A 19,205-nucleotide genomic window follows, 5' to 3' on the forward strand; every position below is an offset into this window, starting at 1 on the left:
TTTTATTTATTTGAGAGAAAGAGAGAAAGAGAGAGAGAGAGAGAGAACATGTGTGAACACATGCAAAGGGAGGGAGAGGGACAAACAGACTCTGAGCTGAGCATGGAACCCGACTCAGGGCTCGATCTCACAACCCTGAGATCATGACCTGACCTGGAATCAAATTTAGATGCTCAACCAACCCAGCCACCCAGGCACTCCATGTAATTGCTTAATTATCGATCATTCCACCATTCTGTGTGCTCTGTGAAGGCAGGGATCGTGGCTCTTCTGTCCTATAGTAAATGCTAAATACATTTAACTTGGGATCCCTGGGTGGCGCAGCGGTTTGGCGCCTGCCTTTGGCCCAGGGCGCGATCCTGAAGACCCGGGATCGAATCCCACGTCGGGTTCCCGGTGCATGGAGCCTGCTTCTCCCTCTGCCTATGTCTCTGCCTCTCTCTCTTTCTCTCTCTGTGACTATCATAAATAAATAAAAATTAAAAAAATACATTTAACTTGAACAAATGAATTACAGATTCTCAAGGGCAGGTGCTAAATCTCATTTGCTTGTTTTTATTTTGCAGTGTAGTTATAGTACTACATTGCTACATGGTTTTCAGTTAGTACTTCTTATCTGAAATTGCCTCACCGTTAGAACATGTGCTTAGAAAAAAAGAAACTACTTTCAATATTGATTTGCAGAAAACAGAAAACTAAGCTTGGCTTAAATAGTCATGCAAGGATATTTGAAATACTTTCTCTTGTAGCTTTCCAGCTTTTGTTATTAGTCAACTACATAGGTGACTGAGCCCTTTTGGCATTTCCAAGAAAAAAAAAAGGGAAAATTCAGTCACGGAACATATTAGAGGATTTCCAAACATTTAAGTGGTATTGGATGGTGATGTTTAGCAAAACTTGGGCATAAGTGAATCAAATATAGTATCAGAATTAAAGTCAGGAGTTTTGACTCTTAGCTTCATGGTTCCTCAGCAGACAGAAGGCCTTGGAATCTGTGCATGTGCCCCATGTAGGACCTTGGTCCATGTCATACCTAAGAGGGCAGAATCTAAGTTTTTTTTTTTTTTAAGACTTTATTTATCCATTCATGAGAGACACACAGAGGGAGAGGCACAGAGACACAGGCAGAGGGAGAAACAGGCTCTATGCAGGGAGCCCGATGTGGGACTCGATCCTGGGTCCCCAGGATCATGCCCTGGGTTGAACCGCTGAGCCACCCGCGCTGCCCTGAAGAATCTAAGTTTTTAAATGTAGTCATCACAGTTCCACAAGTCTGGGCTCCATTGAACAATTGCTTTAGCTGCAATAACAATTTTCCCTTTGTCTTGCCATTGTCAAAGCATATTGAGAAAGTTTAGAAACAAGGATTATGTATTTGGCATTATGCAAAATTTATAGAACTCCCTGGACATGGTCTTAGGCTCTGAACCAATTGGCAACTCCAGTTAGTTGGAAGGGTTAGTTACATTTGTAAAGGTTTTAGTTCTTAGAAATCATACTCTGGGAATAATGAGAGGCAACAAAACAAAACAAAACACACCAAAACAAAAAAACCCACAACCCCCCCAAACAACAAAACGACAAAAAAACAAAAACAAAAAACAAAAAGCAAAACAAAAAAACCCTAAACCCAAAAGTCTTGTCTATCTTGGCTGGGATGGGGCTAGTCATGTCATCTGTCTTAAATTTGTGGGCAATGGAAAGGCATTAAACCCTATTTTTAATGATTACAGGTCATGATTTCCATAGCCTGACTGCATTTGGCAACATGTGATTGTGTTACATGGCACGTAGACAGTTTTGAAACCTACACCATGATATTTTCCTTCTTTTTTCTTTTTCTTTGCTAATCATAGCTGCTTTGTCTAGAACCTCTCTTTTGCTGTGCTGTTAGAGAATCTAGCAAAATTTCCTTAGGGAAGATTCTTCTTCGGGTTGGTCACTGAACATATTCTTTCTACTTAACAGAGCACTTTTAATGACTAATTGAAACCAGTAGATGGTCTTTTGTCTAGTTTGGAGAACTGGTTCGGTTTCTGGTGGCCAAAAGTGGCCAGAGCTTTGAAGTGAGATGGAGCCTGTGTTTACGATGAGGGAGAAAGATTTGCTGCCAAATCAGGTTGGAAGAGTGCCTGCTCTAAGTCCCATGCCACATTATTTATCCAGCTCCAACTTCTGTTATCGCTACTGGGCAAATGATATTTTCCCCATCTCCTGAACATAATTGTGTGTGTTTATTTTTGTGTGTACGATACTGGGATACAATGGGAACCATATATCCTCTTAATTTTCCAACAGTGTGTGGTGATTATTAAGTACAGAAAAAACTTAGCAGCAATTCAGTGTTACTTAAAGGAAGCAGGTGAAAGTCCCTTTGCCTTAGGCATTTTCCTCAACCTGTGCACTACATAGGCTCCCACCTTCTCACCTCTGAGCCGTCAGCCCCTGGAGAGAATGCCTGCACAAATCTGCATCCTTTATCTCCTTTCCCTTATTTTTTCAGTAACCACTTTGGAAGGGGCCGTCTTAGGATAGATTTCTACTTTTGGAAGTAGTGTCCTCTCTACCCTAGGGTAGAACCTGAGGCCATCGACAGGGATCTCGATATTGGAGCCATAGGGTGACTTGGAATTATGGATTAATGAGAATGAAAACACATTGGCTTAATTCTTCCTCCTTGAAAACAATGCCCTGTTACATACATTTAAAAAATGGGGTTGCAATATCCATACTTCTAACCTACTTCAAAATATATATCATGGACAGCTTTCTGTGCCCTCAAATAATAGTTTACATTGTCATTCTTACTGATTCCATACTATTTCACTGTAGTTTACTTGACCTTTTGTTGATACAGAAAATGAAAGATTTCATTAATAGAGCTCTTTTGTAATTGAGTGCATAGTAGTTCCTACGATTTATTTCAGGCTGAAAAGTTGCTACCCCTCTACTTTGGCATATTCTTTTTTTAAGACTTTAAAGAAATTCTGAGTCTCTTAAGGTTTTCCAGGACATTCTAAGTAAACATAATGCTTATACCAGCTATTCACAGTCAATTGCTGGTGAGGTTTAAGGTCCCATAGAGAAGATTACGGTGTATTTCAGGAAAATTCCCTAACTTTCAAGATATACTGATAAATACAGCACCTGGGTGGCTCAGTGGTTGAGTGTCTGCCTTGGCTCAGGTCATGACCTCGGGGTCCTGGGATTGAGCCCTGCATCAGGCTCCCTGCAGGGAGCTTGCTTCTCCCTCTGCCTATGTTTCTGCCTCTTTCTCTGTGTTTTTCATAACTAAATAAATAACTAAGTAACTAAATAACTAAGTAACTAAATAAATAAATATCTTTTTTTAAAAAAAGATATACTGATAAATAATGTTTAAATACCCAAATCTAGCTAAATCTGGGCCTAGGTCCTCTGGTCAATGTTGTGTGGCACCACCATTATTAATACGATGTCAGAAACAGCTTCTCACCTCAAAATATTTTGCAAATAATTGAATACACTGAGATCGTACTTATAGTAACCTCACTATATATTACCTTAGATTTTTTTTTATCCTGTGGGTATGAAATGCCATTGGTTTTGGCCTCATTTGTACTTTAGTATGAAGGAGTCTCAGAAGGCTTGTGTATTTTTTTCTCCAGTATCTTTTTGAAAAAATGTGAGAGGGAAAGAAGATAAGCATATTGGTACCTAATGTAGGAAAGTAGCCTGACAAGTATAATGGTGTGGGTGGATGAGGTGAAGACTGGGATCTGGGATATAACTGCAGAGCAGTTTGCCCAATCCTAATTTTGGTCATCATGATTTCTGATGGGGTCATAGATAGGAGTGTAAATTTAAGCTCTTACTGGCAGGAAGGGGCAATTCTCACATCCCATGGACAGATCTGATAAGGATCTTAAAGAACAAGACTGATTTCATAAAGTTGCAATGAGGAGCAGTTCTTTTTAAAATTCAACAGATGGCAAGCAGTCCCTTTTATGCAATATATTGCAGTAGGCAAAAGAACCATAGGCAAAAGAGCCTAAAGGTGCTATATAGGTATTAACTTACTGATAGTTGAGTGCCCCTAGGGGATGGCCAGTGGAGAAGATGGTCCAGGTTCCTGAATTTTGGCCCCCTTCCCATTTTTCCAGTCCATGGGGCAATGCCTGATGCCACCTGTGGATAAAAAGAGCCTCTAGACTCATGCTCATTCCTAGTGGAGCAATGAGAGTTCCAGCTCTGTTTATGAATAGCAGTTATGAGAATTGAGGTAAGTGGCAGTACTTTTGCCATTTATGAGGTACCACATGGATATTAGTAATCATTTTGGCTATGATCATTCCCTGTAAGGCTGTCTGTGATCTTATTTGGGAGAGAATGTAATTCTATTCTCATAACAACCCTGAGAATAAGGGAAAAACTATTTTAATTTTACAAAATGAAAGTAGCTTTATTTTTTTTTGTCCAACTGTGGAAATAATACCCATATAAAATATCCAGAAAAAAATCATATAACCAAGAGAAGGGAATACATATTTAAAATTTTGATCATATCACTAAAGAGCTCTTTAAAAAGATCTGGTCAATCAATATACTTACCAGCTTCCACACCTGCAAATGTTGGGTTTTACCCATCTTTTTCATCATAGCCAATCTGTTGCTTTATTTATATGTCTTTGATTCCTAGTGAGGCTGAACATCTGTTCATATAGGTATTGGCTCCATTTTTTTGAATTATGTATTCATATCCTTTGCCTGTTTTTTCCTGTTTCATACTGATTTATAAGAATGTGATGCACTGTGCATATTTACCCTTTTCCTGGTACATATGTTGCAAATATTTTTCTTGAAGTGTCTTTTATTCTTGACTGAAATATTTTTGTTACTCAAAAAACTTTGTTTTATGTAAACATATTAATATTTTAATTTATGGTTTCTTGTTTTTCACCATGCATGGAAAGACTTTCCTCATTTAAAGATGTAAAATTATTCATCTGTACTTTCTTTGAAAAGAGCATTTATGGGGTGCCTACATGTCTTTGTCTCATTGCATGTATAATGTCATTAAATTTGCACCAAAATCTTATGAGGTGAGTATTGTCATCATCTCTATCTTTAATAATATTTTTTTAAATTTTTTTTATTTATTTATGATAGTCACACACAGAGAGAGAGAGAGAGGCAGAGACATAGGCAGAGGGAGAAGCAGGCTCCATGCACCGGGAGCCCGATGTGGGATTCGATCCCGGGTTTTCAGGATCGCGCCCTGGGCCAAAGGCAGGCGCTAAACCGCTGCGCCACCCAGGGATCCCTCATCATCTCTATCTTACAAATAAAAAACTTGCAGCTCAGAAAACATGATTTACTCAAGGCCACCCAGCTGAGAAGTGGTAGATTCACCGCTGAAGTCAGATCTCTGACTTTATAGAATATAAACTCTTCGAGTATTTCATATTCCAGAGATGATCCTGCCTGCAGATATTTAATTTGAATAAATTCATAAGTTAAAAGGAAGCTATTACAAATACTTTCCCCAGAAAAATGCCCAATCTGAAAAGAATTACTTTAATAGCTTTATGCAGGCCAGATGATAAAAAGTAGGAATAATGGCTGAGAATGCCAAGAACCAGTTTATACAGTAAGATTTATTGATTTCTATAACTTGGCAAATGGAATATTTTGGCTCTTCAAATATTCCAGTTAAAATAAACTGCAGACAGTGTCCTTATGGGCCAGTGGATAAACATTCTGAGGTCCTTTCTGGGCAGAAATCATATTCTTCTCTAATAATCAGGGATAAATGAATGAATGTTAGTCTCCTTCTATAATAGCCCCTGACCAGGGGTGACATTTTATTTCTGCCCTGTCTAGGCATTTCATATGTTAATTTATTAACTTTAACATACGTTAAAGTATTTTTGCAGTTAAGCCTTGTTAACTGTTCTCTTTTGATTCAAGTGCTGTTTGATACCATAATTAATTATTTTCTTTGAATTCTTTGTCATGTTATACATTTGTGACCCATTTCTAGCAAAACCAAGCCAGTGAACTATGAGATGTTCTGTAAGTGAATTATCTAGGTTCTTGCTAAGATGAGAACTGGTTGGCAACTTTTTAAAAACTATGGAGTATGATAAGATATTGGTGTTGAGATGGGTCTTTCATGTTGATATTTTGAGTCTTGGGTACTCTCAGAGAACTTGTACAGGAAATGAGAAATTTTAAATTACACAAAAAAAGTTATTAACTTTCTTTTGAACATTTCATATCACAGAGAAAATAGTCCTTTTTCTTTTTTAAAGATTTTATTTATTTATTCATGAGAATACACAGAGAGGAGAGAGAGAGGCAGAGACACAGGCAGAGGGAGAAGCAGGCTCCATGCAGGGAGCTGGACGCGGGACTCGATCCTGGGTCTCCAGGATCAGGCCCTGGGCTGAAGGTGGCGCTAAACCACTGAGCCACCCGGGCTGCCCAATAGTCCTTTTTCTTGACTGGTAATTCAAGAGTTGAAGATGGTTTCCAAAATTTTAAAGCCAAGAAAAAAAATTAGGTAGAATAATAAGACAATGGGAGATAGTTTTAACCACTATAATAAGAGTTGCAGAATAATTTTAATTTGCTTAAGAAATGTGTGTGTAAGATACAGTATCCAAGGAAGTTCCTTGTTTTTGTTTTCATTTGGGGTTGGGGTTAAAAATATCAAGATAATTTTATATATTTGAATTAATGACCTAAAATATAATTCATAAGGTATGAAAAGGGAAGTTTGCAGGATACTTATCCATCAAGTAAGGGAATACAGTGAAGGCAAGAGGATGTGAATCCAATCTTTGTTGTCTTCAAGGAATGTTTCCTAGACATCAAAAGTCTAGATAAATTTCTTTGAATAAGCAAAATTTTTTTGCTTGCCATCTTGCTAAAAACATAAAAGGGAGAGTGAGGGAGGCTCTGACTACTGGGTAATAAGTTAATTTCTCTTGGGGGTGATCCATCCTTGGTGGAGAGAGCTGAAAGATAATGACATGAATGATTGTATTGGTAGTGGTTCCATTTACTAGATGAGATAGAAGAAGGAAGGCTTGGGGAAGGTGGACTGGAGTTCATGACAGGGGTCTGGACTGGACATACAACATACAGATTTGGGAGTCATTTCTTGATTAATTTAGTCAACAAATATCTCTGGAGTATCTACTATGTGCCAGGCAGTACTGGGGAGCAGTATTGGCTGTTCACAGTAGCTTTAGCCCATAGATAATTGGACTAATTGGGGGAGTGCCAGGAAGCGTGCTTTGTCTCATCTCACATCCCTCATTACTCCCTGCTAAGGGAGAGAAAAGGTTCATCAGTAGCTCAGAACCTGAAGTTAATGGGCTATATTTTTCTGAGGGCAGAGCCACTGTATTCATGGTGTTATTAATGGCATGCCTTCCTCTTTTCCTACTCTCTGGATCCGTGCTGCTGGCAGGTTAGAGAGTCAAGGACTTGCCCCTTGTATGAAGAATAGCTATTCCTTTTTGTTGCTCTGTCTGCTTCCATGGGCCAGACCGGCCTGCCAAGTGGCAACTGCAAAGCCATATCAGGAGTTGAACTTGCTCTGTCTGTGTCTGCCTCTCTGTTCCTCTGTGTTGGGGCTGGTGAGGCAGGCCTCTAATTCTTGTCCACATGGGTAGATCTGTAAGTGGATTTGGGGTTGCCTCTGCAGTGCCGGTCTTTATTGCTTACTTATTCCTGGCATAGCTGAGTCTCGGGGCTCAAGGCTGGGAAGCAAGTGGGTCCCTTGAGCCTGAGCTGTGTTTCCCATTCCAGCTTTTGCTAGAGCTCTGCTCTGCTAATGCCATTAATAAACAGCATGTTTTATTTGGCTAGTGTTGTTTGTGTTCATGCTCTGTTGGCCAGGCCTTGAAGGGAAGGAGGACAGAGTAGCAATTCAATTCAATTCAACCCAATTCTTTTTTTTTTTAATTCAGCCCAATTCTAAGGGCATTTGAATAACATGTAGGGTACCCGAAGCCTTGATAGTACATAGATGAGCCAGGAACAGTATGTGAGAGAAGAGGGGAAAAGGTGATAGAATCCCAGGAAAAATGCCACAACATTCAAGGGGTAGATACTACATTAAAAAACTACAGTGAAAGGAGAACTAATGTGGGGAGTTAGATGGAAGCGTGTGGACACAGATACCAGGGGAGGTTTTCTATTCATCTTGTTTTTACTTTTTGTACCTTCTTCTTTTCCCCATCCTAACAATGAGCAGTAGCTACTTTCATGGTAATAAAAGAAGCCTTATGGGTGCCTGGGTGGTGCAGTCAGCTAAGCGTCGGACTCCTGGTTTCAGCTCAGGTTGTTCTCAGGGTCATGAGGTCAAGCCTTGTGTCAGGCCCTGCACTCAGTGGGGAGTCTGCCTGAGTTTCTCTCTCCCTCTGCCCCTCCCTACAATGCTCTCTCTCTCTCTCAAATCAGTCAATCAATCAATCAATCAATCAATTAATCTTTAAAAGAAAAACTTAGAAAAAGTCATCTGAAGAAAGAGATTAGCAGCCTGACCTAGGCAGAGGAAAGACCCTTTGGAATAGTAAACACTTAAAATGTCATCTGATTCTAAAATACTGCTGTCTCCCTATGGTCTCAAGGAAAGAGGCATCTTCCTTCCACCTCGGGCTGCAATGAACAACCCCACTTTTTGACCGCAGGTACATTAATAGTAGTGTACTTCTTTTGCAGATAACACATGGTTGCAGCAAATACGGATTCTGAGAGAATTCATGTTGTGAAGAACCATCTGGGTACAATAAAATCTGAGGCCAGGAAGCATGTGCCACAGCTGGAGAAAGTGAGTGCAAAGGGAGAGAAGAAACCTGACCTAAGAGTAAAGGAATTTATTTTCCATTCAACAAATACTCACTAAATGCCTGTTATGTATCTAGTTCTGTGCGAAGTGGTGGGAATACAATAGTCAACAGGATCAATGTGATTTCTGCTGTCACTGACCTTCCATGCTAGCGAGGACTCACCTGTCAGGAGGGGGTTGAACAGAGTGAAAATGCTGTGATGCATCATCGCTACCTGGAAACATCTAGAATAGACTGTGGTGAGAAGTGAGGCAGCTGGTGGTGGTCGATCGAGAAGAGCATCTAACAATGCTACGGACCTAACCTTCCCTAGCTATGTATCTGGAGATTTCTCTGCAGCCAAGGAATGACATTTTTCCTAATAACTGTGTAGGCAAAGTTGTGATGCTTCTCCATGGTTGTGCTGCTGCTTCCGTGACTGATAAAGAAATGACTATTCTACTGATCAACAAGAGACCTAAAAATTATGAATCCTCAGCCAGGCATCTCAATATGCTTTTTAGTTCTGTTCCAGAAACCTCTTTCACTTTAGGAGCTGTCTGGTTTCCATACCTAAGCCCAGCTGAAAAGCTAATTTATGAACAGAGGATGTCCAATGCCAAGATAGACAGGCCTTTCCGTAGCAGCTGCAGCAGATTACAGCCTGTTAAGTTTGTAAAGACACATGTCACTGTGCCATTCTGCTTCGAGGAAGCCATATGCTCTATTCTCAAATGTTTTGGGTCTGAGTTCCCCCAAGGTTTCAGCTCCACGGTGGCGTGCCTTGTTGACATGTAGGGAGCCAAGAACATCAGCGCTGTGTCTCCCAAGCTTGAAGAAAGGGGGAAAGGCATGAGCAGGGGATTGAAACAAAGACCGGGATTAAAACATGTAGGCCTATGGTTTTACTCTCATTGCCATATGCTTCTGAGCCTATGATCTGCCTAACATGCTAATCCAATTTCTGGTAAGCTTTTCATTAGTTAAGTGTGGATTGGTGCATGAAAAATGTCCAGGCTAGGTATACAAGGGGCTTGCCTCTGTTTTTTGGATTTAGAGATCCAGGGAGAGCATGATGGTAGACCCTAACCTCCCTGGGCCAGGTGGTGCAAGCAGGAGGGACTCTCGGTGAAGACTATGGCATGATAAAGTTGTGAGGATTTAATGAGAGAATTGTCATGAGGCACTTATAACAGATAATAAATATACAATAAGCACTCAGTAAATGTTCTTCTTTCCTTTCCAAATATAGTTTCTCTCCTCACCCTGGGCCTCAGATCGAAGCTCTTCTGCCAACTTGTTTGGGTACATAGAACAGGCTTAGTGGGAGCAGAACTATGGTGACAGGGTCACTTATTTCTGCTTTGGCTTTCAGGGCAAGGACATAGTTTTCTCAAACTAAATGATGGTTCTGGGGCATCATTGACCTTGAACAGAAATGCCTCCCAGGTTGATTCAGTGCCCACAGCACATCCGGTTACCGGGTCAGGGTGTGAGGACAAATGATTGGAATGTTGGGTGGCTCAGTTGGTTACGTATCTGACTCTTGATTTCAGCTCAAGGCATGAGACTGAGCCCTCTGCACTCATGGGTCGTGAGAGGGAGCCCTCTGTGCTCAGCAGGGAGTCTGCCTGAAGATCCTTTCCCTCTGCCCCTCCCCCTACTCTCATGCATGTGTACAAGCACCCATGCACATGCTCTCTCTTTCTCTTCCTCTCAAATAAATAAATCTTTAACAAAGCAAAATGTCAAAGCTCTCATTTATAACAATGTTCCCTCTTTCCCTCTTTGCTTTCTCTTTCCCTTTCTCTCTCTCTCCCTCCTTCCTTCTATCTTTTTCCACCAGAAAAAGGAAGCAAAGCAGAAACAGTTTAGAAGGACTAGAAAGATACCTGAATTAGAGATCTTAGTTCAGCCATGTACTAAAGCTAAGTACCAAATGTACCCCAAATTTCCTAGAAGCAAAGCGAAACTACCCCAGCATCCAAAAGCTGAAAATAGCTATCTTGGCAACTTGGAAATAATACATTTTTGAATAATCCTAACCCTTGCTGGCCCAAGTAGGCCACATTGTTTATGCAACTAGAGGCCAGAAGAGGTAAAAAGAGTGTTTCAATTCTCATTGTCTTCATTGCTCAGTTTCTTCTTTGCCCTGATAACTATTTACACTGATATAAAATTGCCTATATACTGGTTTCTCTGATTAGACTGTAATCTTACTGAGGGCCAGCACCGTGCCTGTATTGTTTTCTCTTGGATACCTATTGCTTAACATGGTGATTTTTACACAGTAAAATTTGGGTGCACACATGCATGAATGAATGATTTTTGAAAAGATGCAAACAGGACATATGCAGATGAGTACATGAAGTCAAAAGGAGCCCACCAAGAATGACCAAAGATGAGATTATCTCAGATGTTAAGATTTGAGATCTAAGACTAATAGTAGTTTATGCTTAGTAGCCTATAGTTTGGCATATTGATCTGGTTCCAATGGATCCAAGGTACTGAAGAGTAAATAATTAGGAGGGCATTGCCAAATTATATCTCTCCTGCATACATAACTTATAGAACCAAGTATCACATTTGTGTTGTCTTTCCATCAGAATATTTCATAGAGAAGCCCAATAGTATTTCTTCCCCTTAGGTGGAAAGACAGGAATGATCCTATAAATGAAAAAAAAGAGAAAGGGATGACTTGTCCAAATTGAAATGATGAGTCAGTCACAGATACCAGAAATGACTAATGACCTACGGGAACCTTCCTGAGTCACTGAATTCTTTTGAGCCTCATCTGGCAGGTGGGTGTAATAATAGATGCCCTATTACTTGTCTCATAGGGTTTTTGAGAGAATTAAATCTCCTACTAGATGTGAAAGCCTTTAAGAGACATATTACATAAATGTATGATAAGAGAATGTTGTGTTTTGTTTTGCCTGCCGGCATGCAGTTCTGTATTACTTGAGGAAGGCTAAATAGCTGAGTCAATAGACCTAAAAGAAATAGTTCAAACAAGAGAGAGATTTCTTTCCTCCCCCTGTAATAGTCTGGGCTGGTTTTGCTGGTGACGGTGGTGGGGGTCTGGGGGTGAAAGTGGATTATTTCCACGTAATCATTCAGGAACTTAGGCTGACCGAGGCTGTCACTCTCAATGCTCGATTCGTAGTTGCTCTTGGCCATGCCATTATCACTCATGGGAGTGATGAGTTTAACGGTCCAGGCCTAGAAATGGTAACTGATTGACTTGTACTTGTTGGAGAGAACTTTGTCGCATGGCCACCCTAAAGGGTGCAAAAATCTGGGAAATGCTGTGCAGTTGCACAGAATATGAGAATGGATTTTGGTGGATAGTAAGTAGTCTGTGCCCTGGATGAGGTCAAGTTCTCCCTTTATAGGATCTCACATCCTTTACAGTGGTCCAAGGCACAATTACATTTTATGATTATCAGATTCATTTTGCCCCACCAGACAAGGGTAGGGATCATGTTTTTTGTTCATCATGATCTCTAGCACTTGACATAGTGCTAAACTCATAATAGACCTTAAATGAAGATTCATTCCTTGAGAAAGGACACATGAATGTATCAAAGACATTAGTTGATACTAAAGAACCTCGGATGAGACCATGTGGATCTGTCTGGTGAAGTTAGAGCCTAGGACTTATCAGGCTCTAACTTTTGTTAAGAATGCCTTATCTAGGCATCTTTTGTGACCTTTGGTAACACTTTGGGAAAGGCGGTGTGGTAGGCAGAGTTCTGAGGTGATCTGTGTTGACCCTCACCTTTGTATAATCTCCCCTTCTTGAGAGTGGCTGAAACAATCAAATATGATGATGATTAAAGTTATGTTATTTGGCACAGGTGACTTTAAGAAAAGGAAATTATCCTTAGTGGACTCAACCTACTCAGATGAGCACTTGAAAGGGACAAGTGCTCACTTCTGTCCTTGAAGAGGTTGGAAGTGTGAGAGGTATTTGATGCAGGGGAGATTCCCTGTTGGTGGCTATGAAGCTGGAGGGGACCACATGACAAGGAATATAAGTAGCTTCTAGGAGCTAAGAGTGGCCCCAACTGACACAGAGAGATAATGAAGGCCTCAGTCCTACAACCACAGAGAACTGAATTTGGTGAACCATCCTCAGTGAGCTCACGAGTGGATGTTCCCCCCTAGCCTTCAGATGAAAACTCAGGCTAGTTGATACCTTGGTTTCTACCACAGAAGACCCCGAGCAGAGATCTTATCTGAGATACATTCAGACTTCTGGTCTACAAAAACCATGAGATAATGAATGGGTGTTGTTTTAAACCACTGACCTCATGGAAATCTGTTAGGCAGTACTAGGAAGCTGATTCAGTCTTATGTTTGTTTCTTGGGATGCGGTGGGAGTTAGAGGAGAGAGAATGACATCTGTTCCCTTGAGGGCTTTGTAGGTCTGGTGCCTGAATTTAGGTAGAATAACTGGTTGCCTGGGACAGAGCGTTCTCAAGTGTGTGGGATTTTCAAAACTAACACCAGGACAGTCCTGAGAAACGAGTGTAGTTGATCCCCCTACACACTGTAGGAGTTGCTTTGTGAAGATGAGGTCCAGTGAAACATGGTGATTAGCTTTCTTCTGTTGAGCAGACACCAGGAATGCGATGCGGACTTTAGCCCACAACAGCATGTTATTTTAGAAACACTGATACCAGTATGATCATGGTGGAATCTGCAGTAGAGGCTATGGTGAGGTCTGGCCCTTGAGAGACTCTAAGTAGCAGATTTAATGGAGGAATCCCTGAGGGAAATTATATGAATGTCAAATGCAATCACAGGGGCATCTCCTGGACCTTCTAGAATTAACCATATATATCTCTGAAATGGATCTGCAGCTCTTGCACAACGCAGATTTGGCATGTACTAGGAAGACTGCGTTCTTATTGTCAGTGTGACCTCATGATAACCACAGGCTCATGAAGCTAAGGTGTACACACATTCACTGTGCCAGGTGCTGGGCTAGCTGTTCTCATATGTGCTAGGTCACAACATCTTATGTGGTGGATATTATAAGCTCCATTTTGATTATGAGCAATCCGAGGGTTTGTGAATTTACATAATTTGCTTAGGAATGCCACGTGGGGCTATTTTACATGCGTGCTAAATCTCCAGGAGGTATTAAAAACAGCTTTAAGAATCGGTACATATAGCATCTTCAAAACTCTGGAAGGACTACTTGGGTGAGCACAGTGGTACTTTATCTTCTTTATTTGCTTTTGCTTAGCTTAGGAGCTAGGAGCTCTGTGGGGAGAGGTAAGGGATACATCGAGTCTGAATGGCATTATAGGTTTTGGTGGCCAAAGCAGATGCATTTATCAAGGATGACTTAACTCCAGTACTTGACCAGGAATGCCATTATTATATATATACACACACACATATATAAAATATTTTATATATATTTATATAATATAACTAAAAATTTATTTATTTATTTATTTATTTATTTATTTATTTATTTATTTATTTATTTTAGAGCGGGCAGGGAGGGCAGAGGGAGAGAGGTCATTTTAAGCAGGTTCCCTGCTCACAACCCTGAGATCATGACCTGAGCCCAAATCAAAAGTCGGACTCTCACCTGACTGAGCCACCCAGTGAGCCACTGAGCCATGCCATTATTTTAAAGGCATTTGGAGATGGATTAATTTTTTTTTAAATTTTTATTTATTTATGATAGTCCCAGAGAGAGAGAGAGAGAGAGAGAGAGAGAGAGGCAGAGACACGGGCAGAGGGAGAAGCAGGCTCCATGCACCGGGAGCCCGACGTGGGACTCGATCCCGGGTCTCCAGGATCGCGCCCTGGGCCAAAGGCAGGTGCCAAACCGCTGCGCCACCCAGGGATCCCTGGAGATGGATTAATTAAATTAAATAAAGAAATAAGCATTAGTGCATATTCTACTAACAGGTTACTTCATAAAATATAGAATATTTGACCAAAAGGCAGAGAAACATCATGTTTCCTCTGCATTTGCTTCCTTACTTAAGGGCAGGGCTAATAGAACCAGAAACTGAGCATCCCTCATTCTAGCTCTTTTTGTGAAGAGAATAGATTAAGTTTCTCATTTTCCAGCCAAGGGCCACTGCGTACATTTGGGCAGGCTGTTTACTGCACAAGAGTGCCTGGCCTAACAGGCATCTTTTTCTGATTTGCAAAGAATAAGGTCTGGGTGAGCTAGAAGCAGCCCTTCTCCCCCCACGTGGTGCCAGGCCTCTCTCCCTGTCTTTAGGCAGAGTCTAACTAGGCTCTGGAGAGGTCCAGTGCATGCTGGCAAGGACAGTATGTCTGTCTGTCTGTTTGCTGGGATGGATGTGGGACAGATGGAAAGAACCCAGTTAGCCCCGGGTGATGGAGTTACAGTTTTCATGTCCTATTTCTGGTTAGTAGATAGAGAACATAATATGGGGGTAACAGGAAGATCTCCCTGCACCACAGAGGGCTGGACCTGCCCCCCAATTAATGCAGGGATCTGAGTTTTTTACCTAGATGTGCAAATGATAACTCTCCTCAGTTCCTTATGATGCAGCTTGTCTTTATTATAAGTGCCTAATGACAGAACTCTTCATGTCAGTCCATTTTTGCTCATTTCCATTATTTCAGGTTTCAATTTAGACCATTTGGATCTTCCTAGGTCCCCCCCCCCCCTTTTCTCTCTTCTTTTCTCAGTTCTGCAGGCTTAAATCTCACGATAGGACTGTAGGGAGGGGGACTGTCCCTGTGACTGGCAGCTGTCCCTGTGCCAGGTAGAAGGTGTTGACGTCATCCCACGTGGACTTTGGTATTTCACATCTGTGCCCTCGACCTTGAGTCCTGCATTAGTGGCAAGGTCCTCTGTGTGCACTTGTTCCCATCTGCAAAGAGCTCTCAGTGCGCAAGCCTTTCTCAGCCCCTTGGCTTTCTGCAGCCTCTTGGGAACACAGGAAAGTTTTAGCTGTTCTCTCATACCTCCACAGACATGTGCAGGAGCCTTAGCCCCTCCTGGAAGGTAAGTTCAGGTCCTTTGTGCTTCCCAGGCCCTACTGCAGTGTGGAGTTTATTGTCTCTCCCTTGAGATCTGTCCCAAGAGGGTGGGTACTTGTTGGAGACACTTTGCAGGGTCTGACTTTGTTCCTTTTCCTTTGCTCTTGTAATTAAATTTGGGCCAGAGAACTGACTTTTTAAGTCCTCTGTTATGAATAAGATAAAATTTTCCTCTTGGTACTTAAAACTGAGTTTTTGAGACTCAGAAACATCTTTCTCAACTTATTGCCTGCGCTGAGAATTTCAGAACTCTCCATGGAGAGAGCTGAGACATAACTTTTCTCTGCTGTTCTCCTAAGGCCTTCCATCCCCCAAGTCATAAGCCTGGAGGGCCTCCATGCATTTGAAAAGAGGGAGTAGGAAGCCCAGAGCAGTTAATAGGAAAAGATTCCTCCCTTATGCTTGTTAGCATGAAATGCGGGATCTTGACTGAGGCTGGGCTGGTGGAGATAGGGAGCAGGACACAGGTCATATTCACAGCTTGCTCACTGACAACACCAAGCCCAGGTAGATCATCCCTGGATTGAGGATGAGTAGAGATAATCAACCTGCAAAAGGTCTAGATAGAAGCCTTGCAGAATAAGACAGAGGTGATTGCAGCTGGCAGACCCAGAAGAAATATGGAGCTTTGAAAAATCACCTATCTTTGGGGGCACCTGGTGGGCTCAGTCCGTGCAGCATGTGACTCTTGATCTCAAGGCTGTGAGTTCAAGCTCCATGTTGGGCATAGAAATTACTGTAAAAATAAGTATTTAAAAAATCAATACGATAGCATCCAGAGAAAAAAAATGTCATTGTCCTCAAAAGAGTGCATTGTGAATAAATTTAAAAAGAAGACCCCATAATATGTGTTCCCTACTTAATTATACTTGAAGGAGGAGAAAATGCAGATGACCTTGGCTTGATTCTGTTCACTTAGGTATCATTTTCATCTCTTTTGGTGCCACAGTTGAATCTCAGATGAACTAACGTGTTTAGTTCTACCTCCCCAATCCCCAAGATTTCCTCTGCTTCTAGATATTGATATGATTGTTTTTTAAGTAGGCTCTACACCCAGTATGGAACCCAACACGAAGCTCGATCTCACAACCCTGAGATCAAGACCTGAGCTGATGGGGCAGCCCTGGTGGCTCAGCGGTTTAGCGCCGCCTTCAGCCCAGGGGCCTGATCCTGGAGACCCGGGATCGAGTCCCATGTCGGGCTCCAGTCCCATGTCGGGCTCCCTGCATGGAGCCTGCTTCTGTCTCTCATGAATAAATAAATAAAATCTTAAAAAAAAAAAAGACCTGAGCTGAGATCAAGAGTCAGACACTTAACTGGCTCAGCCACCCAGGTGCTCCCCTCATCTGATTTTTAAATCTCTTTTATTACCTATGTGGAGAATGCAAATACCTCCTAGACTTGGTGGTATATCAGCCTTAGATTTTGAAAATGAATTATGTTTTCATCTTTTTCTATTTCTGATGATATTTTGTTGAAAAAATTGGAGAGGTTACATTGGGGCCACCATCCTAACTGGATGTCCCATTGTAAGTTATTTTTAATAACATTTAATAACAGTGCAAATAAATGTTTTCATTTGGTAATTATTAAAGGCATTGAAAATAGTGAAAAACCAATTAGTTCTTTTTATATGTAAGTTATTAACATTATTGGAATCAAAGATATCCTAACAAAAGTAACTTTTCTGAAAACAGTTAAAAGTGATTTAAAAAATGAGTAATAATGCCTTTAATAATGAATACTGTGAGTCTGTATAGGCTTTGCATTGTACAACTCAGGGGATGGATGATGCCCTTGAAGTTGATGAATTCAACATCTCAGAGTAAAATCAATCACTAAATCTACCCTTTAGTAAATGCCATAAAAATATTTAAAACTTGGGGTGCCTGGGTGGCTCAGTTAGTTGAGCATCTGCTTTCGGCTCAGGTCATGATCTCCTGGGATGGAGCCCCATTGGGCTCCTTGCTCAGAGGGGAGCCTGCTTCTCCCTCTCCCTCTGCTGCTCCCTCTGCTTGTGCTCTCTCTCTGTCAAATAAATAAATAAATTTTTTTTAAAATTTAGAACTGGAAATTCCTGTCACATACTGAGATCTAAAACTGTATCTGATGAAAAAAAGACATGAAAGAGGTGGCAAATAATTTTCCTTTTACATAACTGAAGATGGACAGTGGCTGCCTGAAGAACTCTGTTAAGAAGCATTCTGAAGCCACATCTAAACCCAGAGGGAAATGGGATCAGGATCAATCACTCATGGTTGTCACAGGCACTGACAGTGAAGTGGCAATCAAAACCTGTGTCAAGCTTTTGCTATCCTTGGTGTGAGAGAAAAACACGAGTAAAGAAAAAAGAAACCAGGATGAGCAATATGTAAGACTGCATGGATTAGTTTCAGAAAGTCCAAGGATGTCTTTCCCTAATTTAACATGTGTGTACCAAGTTCTGTGCTGTGAGCTCTGGGGAGAGAGAGCTGTTGGATGAAGCTGAGATCCCTTCAGATTCACAGGCATCCATCCTTCAAGCCTGAATGCCAAAAGCTTTTACTTTTATGTAGGCAGAAGAATATTGACAGCCCTTACAAAGTGATCTTACTGAGTCTTTTGTAATGTATCATATTTAGGTGACTTCACAACGATAAAGAGGAAATATCCTTCGTTGTGTTCATTTTAAAAATGTTTTTCAGGCCTATCTGTTCCATGGTGTTATTAGTTTCCTTGGGCTTCCATGTCAAAATACCACAAGGTGGATGGCTTACACAACAGAAATTTATTTCCCTCAAAGTTCTGGAGGTTAGATGTCCGAGAAGAAGGTGTTAGCAAGGTTGGTTTTCAGGGGAGCCTCTCCCTAAGGGCTGTCGATGACCCTCCCAGCTGTACACACACACACACACACACACACACACACACACCACCCCTCTGGTGTCTCATCCTCTTGCAAGGACACCAGTTTTATTCAATTAGGGCCCCACCCATTTGATCTCATTAAGTTTAATTACCTTCTTACAGGCTCTATCTTAAATACAGTTGCATTGCATGTTAAGGCTTCAACATACGAATTTTGGAGGAACTCAGTTCAGCCCCTATCAAAAATCTTGTGCCTTGGGCTGCACACAATCTCCTGGAAGGCTGGGCATGCTCACCTTGCTGTAAGGCAGGGAGGTCGGACTGAACACCTGGGATAAGGATACAAGAAGTGAGGAGGGACTTAAGAGAGAGAGGTTGCTATTAGCAACGACCACAGCCTTCTGCAAGTTTCCTTATCTCTTTAGCTACTTGTTTCTCCCTAACTTCAATCACATCTGCTTCCACGGCATTCTCAGACTGTGCTCTGCA

The 19,205-nt window shown here is 41.4% G+C and overlaps 1 long non-coding RNA gene across 1 annotated transcript in view; it reads left to right on the forward strand.

Annotated features, from left to right (window-relative positions):
• LOC129500509 (uncharacterized) overlaps positions 1–19,205 on the forward strand; it is a 67,311-nt gene that overhangs the window by 39,655 nt on the left and 8,451 nt on the right. The window contains exon 2 of the long non-coding RNA XR_008662557.1: positions 8,716–8,824. This is a non-coding gene — a long non-coding RNA (uncharacterized LOC129500509). The remainder of the gene's footprint in view (positions 1–8,715; positions 8,825–19,205) is intronic.

Source organism: Nyctereutes procyonoides, unplaced genomic scaffold, assembly GCF_905146905.1.
Source record: "Nyctereutes procyonoides isolate TBG_1078 unplaced genomic scaffold, NYPRO_anot_genome, whole genome shotgun sequence".
Taxonomy (NCBI): Eukaryota; Metazoa; Chordata; class Mammalia; order Carnivora; family Canidae; genus Nyctereutes; species Nyctereutes procyonoides.